This window comes from Sarcophilus harrisii, chromosome 2, assembly GCF_902635505.1.
Source record: "Sarcophilus harrisii chromosome 2, mSarHar1.11, whole genome shotgun sequence".
In the NCBI taxonomy this organism is placed as follows: Eukaryota; Metazoa; Chordata; class Mammalia; order Dasyuromorphia; family Dasyuridae; genus Sarcophilus; species Sarcophilus harrisii.
The window spans coordinates 17,046,060-17,053,680 of NC_045427.1; positions in this window are offsets into that span (position 1 = coordinate 17,046,060).

Sequence of the window (7,621 nt, forward strand, 5' to 3'; positions counted from 1 at the left end):
GCTCAGATCCACCACCATCTGCTGAAGAGGAGGTTATTGTCAGAAACTCCAAGTTCAAATCCCAGGATTCTTACTTGGCTGTTTGAATAATTCAAGACTTAATTTTACATATGGGTTTCCTAAACCACAAAATGAGAGGGTTGGATTATATGATCTCCAAAGTCCTTCCTAACAATGAAAGCTTTGATTCTTGAGCCTTGGGGAATCCCAGTCTCTACCCACTCCCAGGACTTTCCAAACCAGTATTTCTTCCCACTCACATCAATACTTCTTCAGCCTCCTCCTGATAATTTCTGTTTCTTTGTCAGACTTCTCTGACTTTATCTGCTGTGAATGGAGCTTCCCGGGCTTTAGAGGATATAACTCACTAGTTTTTATTCCATGACTTCTACTTTATCACTCAATTGAAACTACTCTCTCTGAAGTTACCAGAGATCTCATAAATAGCACATGTAATGACCTTTTGGCAATCCTCTCCCATCTGACACCTCTACAGTCTTCAATACTCTTCAGTTGCCCTTTTTAAAATTTCTTTTCACCTTTAGATTTCTGTGACACTTCTCTCTCTTGATTGTTCTCTCACAGTCTAGTCAGTTCTTTTCAGGGTTGTTTTTGTGTGTTGAATCTTTATCCAGGTCACATTTTTTATGGATATCTCCATGGCTTTGCTTTCAGTCCTCTTCTATTTTTGTCCTATACTGCCTGGCTTGGTGATCTCATTAGCTCCTATGGGTTCAATGAGCATCTCTCTGCAGATGATTTCCAGAACTTTTCCCTTGCCCTAACCTCCTTTCCTCAGAAGTTCCATCCTATATCACCAACTATCTTTTGAGCATCTTGAATTGGCTGAATTAGATATTCTTTAGCATTGCAAAACCAAAACTATCCAAAACAAAACATTTTCTCCCAAAATTCTCTTCTCTTCTTGATCTTATTACTATTGATTCTTATTTCTATTCTTACTACTGTATCTATTACTAATATCACTAATCTCCCCTAGCAAAATCTATGCCATTCTTGACTTTTCACTCATACAGCCCACACATTTCACTTACTACTAACTCTTGTTATTTTTATATTATTTTTATAATATTTGACAGTATTTCTCATGTCCATCTATTTGTCTCTTTCCAAATGGCCTCCATCCTAGTTCAGTCCCCCTTACCCCTAACTTCTGGACTACTGTAACAGTTTACTGCTTAGTCTTCTATGTTGGCTTTCAATACTTGCATTCATTATTTGCTAAACTGCCAAAGTGTTCTTACTATTGTGCAGGTTTACATATCACCATGACTATCCCTCCATTTAATAAACTTAATTTTAATTTTTAATTTTTTAATAATTAATTTTTAATAAACTTCATTGCCCCCCTCTATGACCCTAAGGATCAAATTTAAAATTTTCCTTGTAGATTTACTTGAAGATTGTCTTTCCTGTAAAAGAAGTTTAAAGTATTCACAAACATAATAAAAAAATTCTAAATCACCAATAAGAGAAATGAAATTCACTATACATGTTTTCAGAGTTTTTCATTGTTTTGATCAGTTTTGCTGACATTTTTTTCCTTTCTAAAAATATTATTTGTCATATGACATGGCTCTTGATGATAGGAAAGGAAAGAGAAAAGGAGAGAGACAGGGATAAATAGAATGCTATGATGACTTAAAAAACAGAAAATGTTCATAAAATGTATTTAAACTATTTTACTATTGTATTATCCCATTAAAATATTTTAACAACTAATTGTCCTTCTCACAGGAAGTCCCATTGCCTATTATACATTTGATTTGCCTGTCTGGAATTATCTCCATGCTAACCTCTAACTGAACTTTGATGGCTTCCTTCAAAGCCAAGCTCAGTCTTCACCTTCTCCAGGATATTTTTTTTTATATTTTCCCCTACCAAAAATTCTGCTGTTCTCTTCCTTTTAAAAATTACTTCCCAGCAAGCAACTGGAAGCTGAGTGGATGCTCATCAATTGGAGAATGGCTGAATACATTATGGTATATGAATGTTATGGAATGTTATTGTTCTGTAAGAAACGACCAACAGGATGATTTCAGAGAGGCCTGGAGAGACTGACATGAACTGATGCTAAGTGAAATGAGCAGGGCCAAGAGATCACACTAAATTACATGCCAAGACTATATAATGATCAATTCTGATGGACGTGGCTCTCTTCAAAAGTGAGATAATTCTTAAACTGAGAAACCATTTTTACAGTCAAAGGTTCTTATAAAGACTTCATTTTTTAAAATAGGGAATTTACTCTAATTTATAAGAAATCAAGCCATTCTCCAATTGATAAATGGTCAAAGGATATGAACAGACAATTTTCAGATCAAGGAATTGAAATTATTTCTAGTCAATATAACCAGTCAAGCTCACCAATGCCAGCTAGCTGTGCATCCTAGGATTGAGCATAAGTGTAGGACCTGCCAGGAAGAGAATACAATGGTTCTGATGAGTTTTGCTCTTGGGTCCCCTCCCTTTCTGTAGCTATCACAATGGAAGTGAGAGAAAATCAGGTTCAAGGGTGTCTGTTTCCATCAGAATCCCAATCTAGGCTGCAATGTTGTACTTGGACTTAGGAAGACTTCTGCCTGAGACATTTAGTATTTAGCCATATAACTGAGGGTAAGTCACTTAACCTTTCTCAGCCTCAGTTTTCTCATCTAATCTCATAAAGTCAAATGATTGTTTGATAATCAAATCAATTTGATATAATCAATTACATAATTAATTATATTTTATATTATACATGATATATGATATATATCATGTATAATGATATGACATGTGGTATTATATTTTATATAATCAATTTGATAATATAAACAAAGCACCACATAAAATTTAGCTACTAAAAGTAATAACAGCAATAATCTGGGCAAACTACATGAGATACATACATACATACATATATAAATAGAGAGAGAGAGAGATTAGAGAGACAGAGTGAGAGACAGAAGCAGACAGAGAGAGAGAAGGAGAGAGAGAGACAGAGAAGGAGAGAGAGGGAGAGAGAGGGAGAGAGAGAGAGAGAGAGAGAGAAACAAAGAGAGAGAGAAACAGAGAGAGACCTTCTCTCCAAGGGACTTACATTCCAATAAGATGATGCACCACATATATATACAATCATTTGAGGAGCAAGGCAGTAATGAGAAAGTCTTCTTATGCTGAGTCTTTAATGAAGTGAGAAGTCATGATTCACATACTCCCAGAAGACACAAGCAGGATGTCCAATTATCAAAGTCAGCACAAAAGTTACTAGAAGAAAGTAAGTTCTTTGAGGTTACAGAATGCTCCATTTTTCCAATACTTGGGATGTTGTCCAGTGCATGTGACACAGTAAAATTAAGCACTGATGGAGTTTTGGTGAGATCCAGCCTAACCCTACAGTTAGTATCAGTGGTGATAACTTACAGTTTCCCATACCTAGAAAATGTCGGCACAACTGCATTGAACATGCATGATTTATGTCCCATAACAGCATGAAATTAGTGGCTGAATGAATCTTCCCAAGGAATAGTCATTCTAATGAAGAAATCCAAGCCTCAACCTATCACTACATAGATAATTAAAAAAAAACTGTCCTTCTCTTAGAATACTTGAGTAATTCCCTTGAATTTGAGTCTACTCGTCACTTGAAAGTGCCAAACTCTCAATGACTGCCTCATTCCCTTATTTCTATCACTAACACTGGCCAGAAAATTTGAAAACTATTAATGGGTTTTGAGAGCCCTTTGAGTGTTGTGCTGATATGCCTGTGACAGTGAGCAGTAGTTTAGAATATAGAGGGACATAATTTTCCTGTCTTCAGTTACCTAATCTCTTCAGTTGGAAAGATTCTGAGTCAAAAATACTGGGCACACAGTAGGTCCTGAATCTAAATTCAGATTCTATGACTCCCAAGGTCAACATTCACTACATTGACAACACTGCATGATATTGTTTGTGTTTTGTGATTTAGGGACATGTCTAGGTATGTACTTGCAAAATGTTTAATAACTAGCTCTCTATCTCTTGCTTTCTGTATGTGTGTACGTATATGTAGACACACATACATGCATACAAATGTGAATGCTTTACACACTTTTAAGTGTAATTTCATTTTTAAGTTTTCCCCATATTTTTCTTAAACCTTGACAAACAGAACAATAAATTAAGCCCTGATTTATAGCAGTTGCCCATTTATATATGCTCATGCTTAATTTTTAATATTCATCCCTCTCTAGCCCTAGGAACAAATTTCAAAACACTCCTGGAAATAACTCACGAGAAGAAAAATGGTGATGAAAAAATGGGCCATTATTTCAGAGAAAAGATTGGTGTCATGAAATGAACTTTGTATTTTGAAAGGCAATCCGCCCCATTATCTTCCTCCTGTTAAATTCTGAGACTATTAAATTGTTCAAAAAGAGGAATGCTTGAGCTAGAGTCTACAATTTAATATCATTATCTCTATATATGAATCTTAGTACATATATATATATATATACATATACATTTAGATAACTGCATTAATATGCTTTTCTTTGTGCTTTTACATAAATTGAGTGAATTCAATTTCTTCTCAAAAAGGATCCATAGTTTTGACCAGATTGTCAAAGGAGTCCCTGCTTCAAAAGTTAAAATATATAATTTATATGTACACATATTTATGCATGCATATATGCATAAGTGCCTATGTGAATTGTGCACATGTGTGTTTGTGAGTGCAATGTCTTGGTTTCTCTTCTTTGTCACATCATAGAAACATAATGAGCTCAATTATCTTTGTATTCTGCAAAGAGTTAAGGATCCCAAGCCCCATATGCCATACTTTCATATGCCAGCGGAAACAAGTGATCTATCTCTAGGGTTAAACCTTCTATCCTTTTAGAATCAAAGGAAAATGTGTGTTATTGCTGCAATCTGGCAGAGATCTCTCCAATTGCACTCCTTTGCTCTCCAATGATTTGGAGGTCTTCCTGATCTATCATCTCAGGGCTCACCCTTTGAAATTCTATCTGTGCCATGGGCTCACTTAGTATTTTGGTTTTGTTTAAGTCTAGCCAAAGTTCAGGACAGTGTGAGATGCAACTGAACATATCTATAGATGTCATTCAAAAGGCCCAAAAAAATCAATGGAAAGTGAGACAGTTTTCCAGTCTTTCTACAGTGATCTCATCTGATGATTGATAACAACGAAGAGCCATACTGCATTATTTACTTGTGATATTCTACTTGGGAAACTCATGTCAAGGTATACAAAATTCTACTTGAGGTAATGATTTTTCTAATGTGTAGTTTCTGAGGTTCTATACCCCTCTCAGTAATTTATGTAAGGTGATGGTTTAGCTTAGGATTTTTATAACTGCAGGTATCATCTTTGTCAATTTAGGAAATGTTAATAAATTGACATCACTTATTATTAGAAAGGCACATGCATACACACTTATACTTCAGACTTCACCACCATCCTACTTTTCACCTTCTTTGAATCTTTGTGAATTGGGAGTGTATTTCCCTTGCCTTATGGACTGCCAGGTGGTGTAGGAATAAAGTGTTGGGCCTGGGTCAGGAAGATCTTAGTGCATATTAGATCTCAAATACATATTAGCTATGTGACCTTAAATAATTCATTTTACCTTTGTTTACTTCAATTTCCTCAACTGTAAAAAAATGGACGGTAACAAATCTATTCCCCCTACCTAAATTTGTGAGGATCACATGAGATAATAATTATAAGATACCTAGCACATAGTAGGTGTCATATAAATCCTTATTTTTCCCTTTCCCTCCCTACCTCCCTATGCAATCTTAATTAGCATCTCAAGTAAAAAAGTCATGTCCTTCTCTAAGACTTTCATTTCTCTCTTAAGAAAATAACCGATTTTCTGGCATTTTTCTTAAACTCACTGGGAAAATTGAGACCTATATCAATCATCAATTATTTTGAGAATCTTAATTGTTACATCTTTTAATTTTAGTGCATTTATAAGGCACATATCTATAGATAGATATATAAAAATTTATTTAAAAATCAATTAACAAGCATTTATTTTCTTTCTCTGTCTCTTACTTTTATTTCCTCTTCATGGTTGCATGGCGATAAAAAGAAAGTACATTTGGTATGTATGCACAGTTAAACAAAAGCAGTTTCCACATCGACCATATCAAAAATGAAGTCTAATTTTACTTCTCGTACCAATCACTTCTGTATTACGTGTTGAAACATAATGCAATAGTATTGGCTCTTTGGTACCATGATTGTGATTCTTATCATATTCATCAGTTTCATAAGTCTTTCAGCATCATTTGTCTTTGCAATGTTTCCCTTTTCTTATTTTATCATGAAAACTATGAAAGAAAGTCTCCCTCTATTCCCAGAATTAATTTGATATTCCATAGCATTTGTTATCATAAGCGCGATGTTCCCTAGTGTCCTTCTTGGTTAGCCTCTAGACCAATGTTCTAACTTCTATGTCCCTTAGTTGCCATACTCAGCTATCATTTCTACTATTTCCCAGCTTTTGACTTGGCTGAAATTCTGGCCTTTTTATATGACCATTCGATGTTTGTAGTCTTGTCTTTTGTTTGAACATATTTAAAAATGGCTTTATGCTGAGCCATCCTTTGTGCAAAGGTGCAGTTGTAGCAGATGGCATGGTTTTGTGAAAAACAGCAAGAATGCAAAGATCAAATCTAAAGAGACCTAAAGATAGAGAGCTTACTCATAACTAGTAATGGACTGGGAAGGTAGTAGGAGAGGTAATATCTGAGCAAATCTGCAAGAAAAATAAGAATTCCCCAAGAGTTCAAAAGTAATTATATTCCAACCATGTAAAATGATACAGGCAAATGTTCAGCAGCAAGAAATACAGATCTGACTTTAAAGACAAGTAATACAAGTTTATAACACAGAATACACAAGGCCAAGTTGGATAGGGAAAGTTGGGAAGAGCCTTCAACAATAGAAGATCAATGAATGTTTACTTTAACCTTGAGGCAATATGCTCATCCTTTGTTAAATACAATGAGATTTTTTTTTTTCAGAGAATAATTGCAAATGACCTCTCTTATCTACCAGATCCTGAACAGCTACTAAATAATGACCATCAGTTTCACTTACAAATTTTCTGAACTCATTTCTCATTTATAGACCTAAGTAAAGATCTCAGCAATTCCCTTGGCTTATCACCCAGGATCATGTCTTCCTCTTATTACATTTGTATTCCTATATATCTTTACTTTCCCTTATAATCACCATCTCCTATTGGAAACCATCAGGTTAAAGACATACAACCTCTATTATCTTATCTTTGCACCAACATTAATTATATCACAATCGCCCTACTTCCAGGCAGACTAGTTTTCCTTTCAATCAATCTACATATGATTTTTGGGGAGTTTTGATACATATTTTAGTTATCAATTGTGAAAGAAAATAAAGAGAACAAAATTCTGGATTCAATAAATATCCCAGTTAAATTCAATAGTCATTCAGTTAGCAAACATTTATTAAGCTTATATTATGTCTCAAGTGCTGTCCTAGGTGCTATCCTAAGTAGGGGAGGTAATAGAAAAAAAGACATTCCTATTTTTAAGAAGCTTACAATCTAATGGGAAAATAATA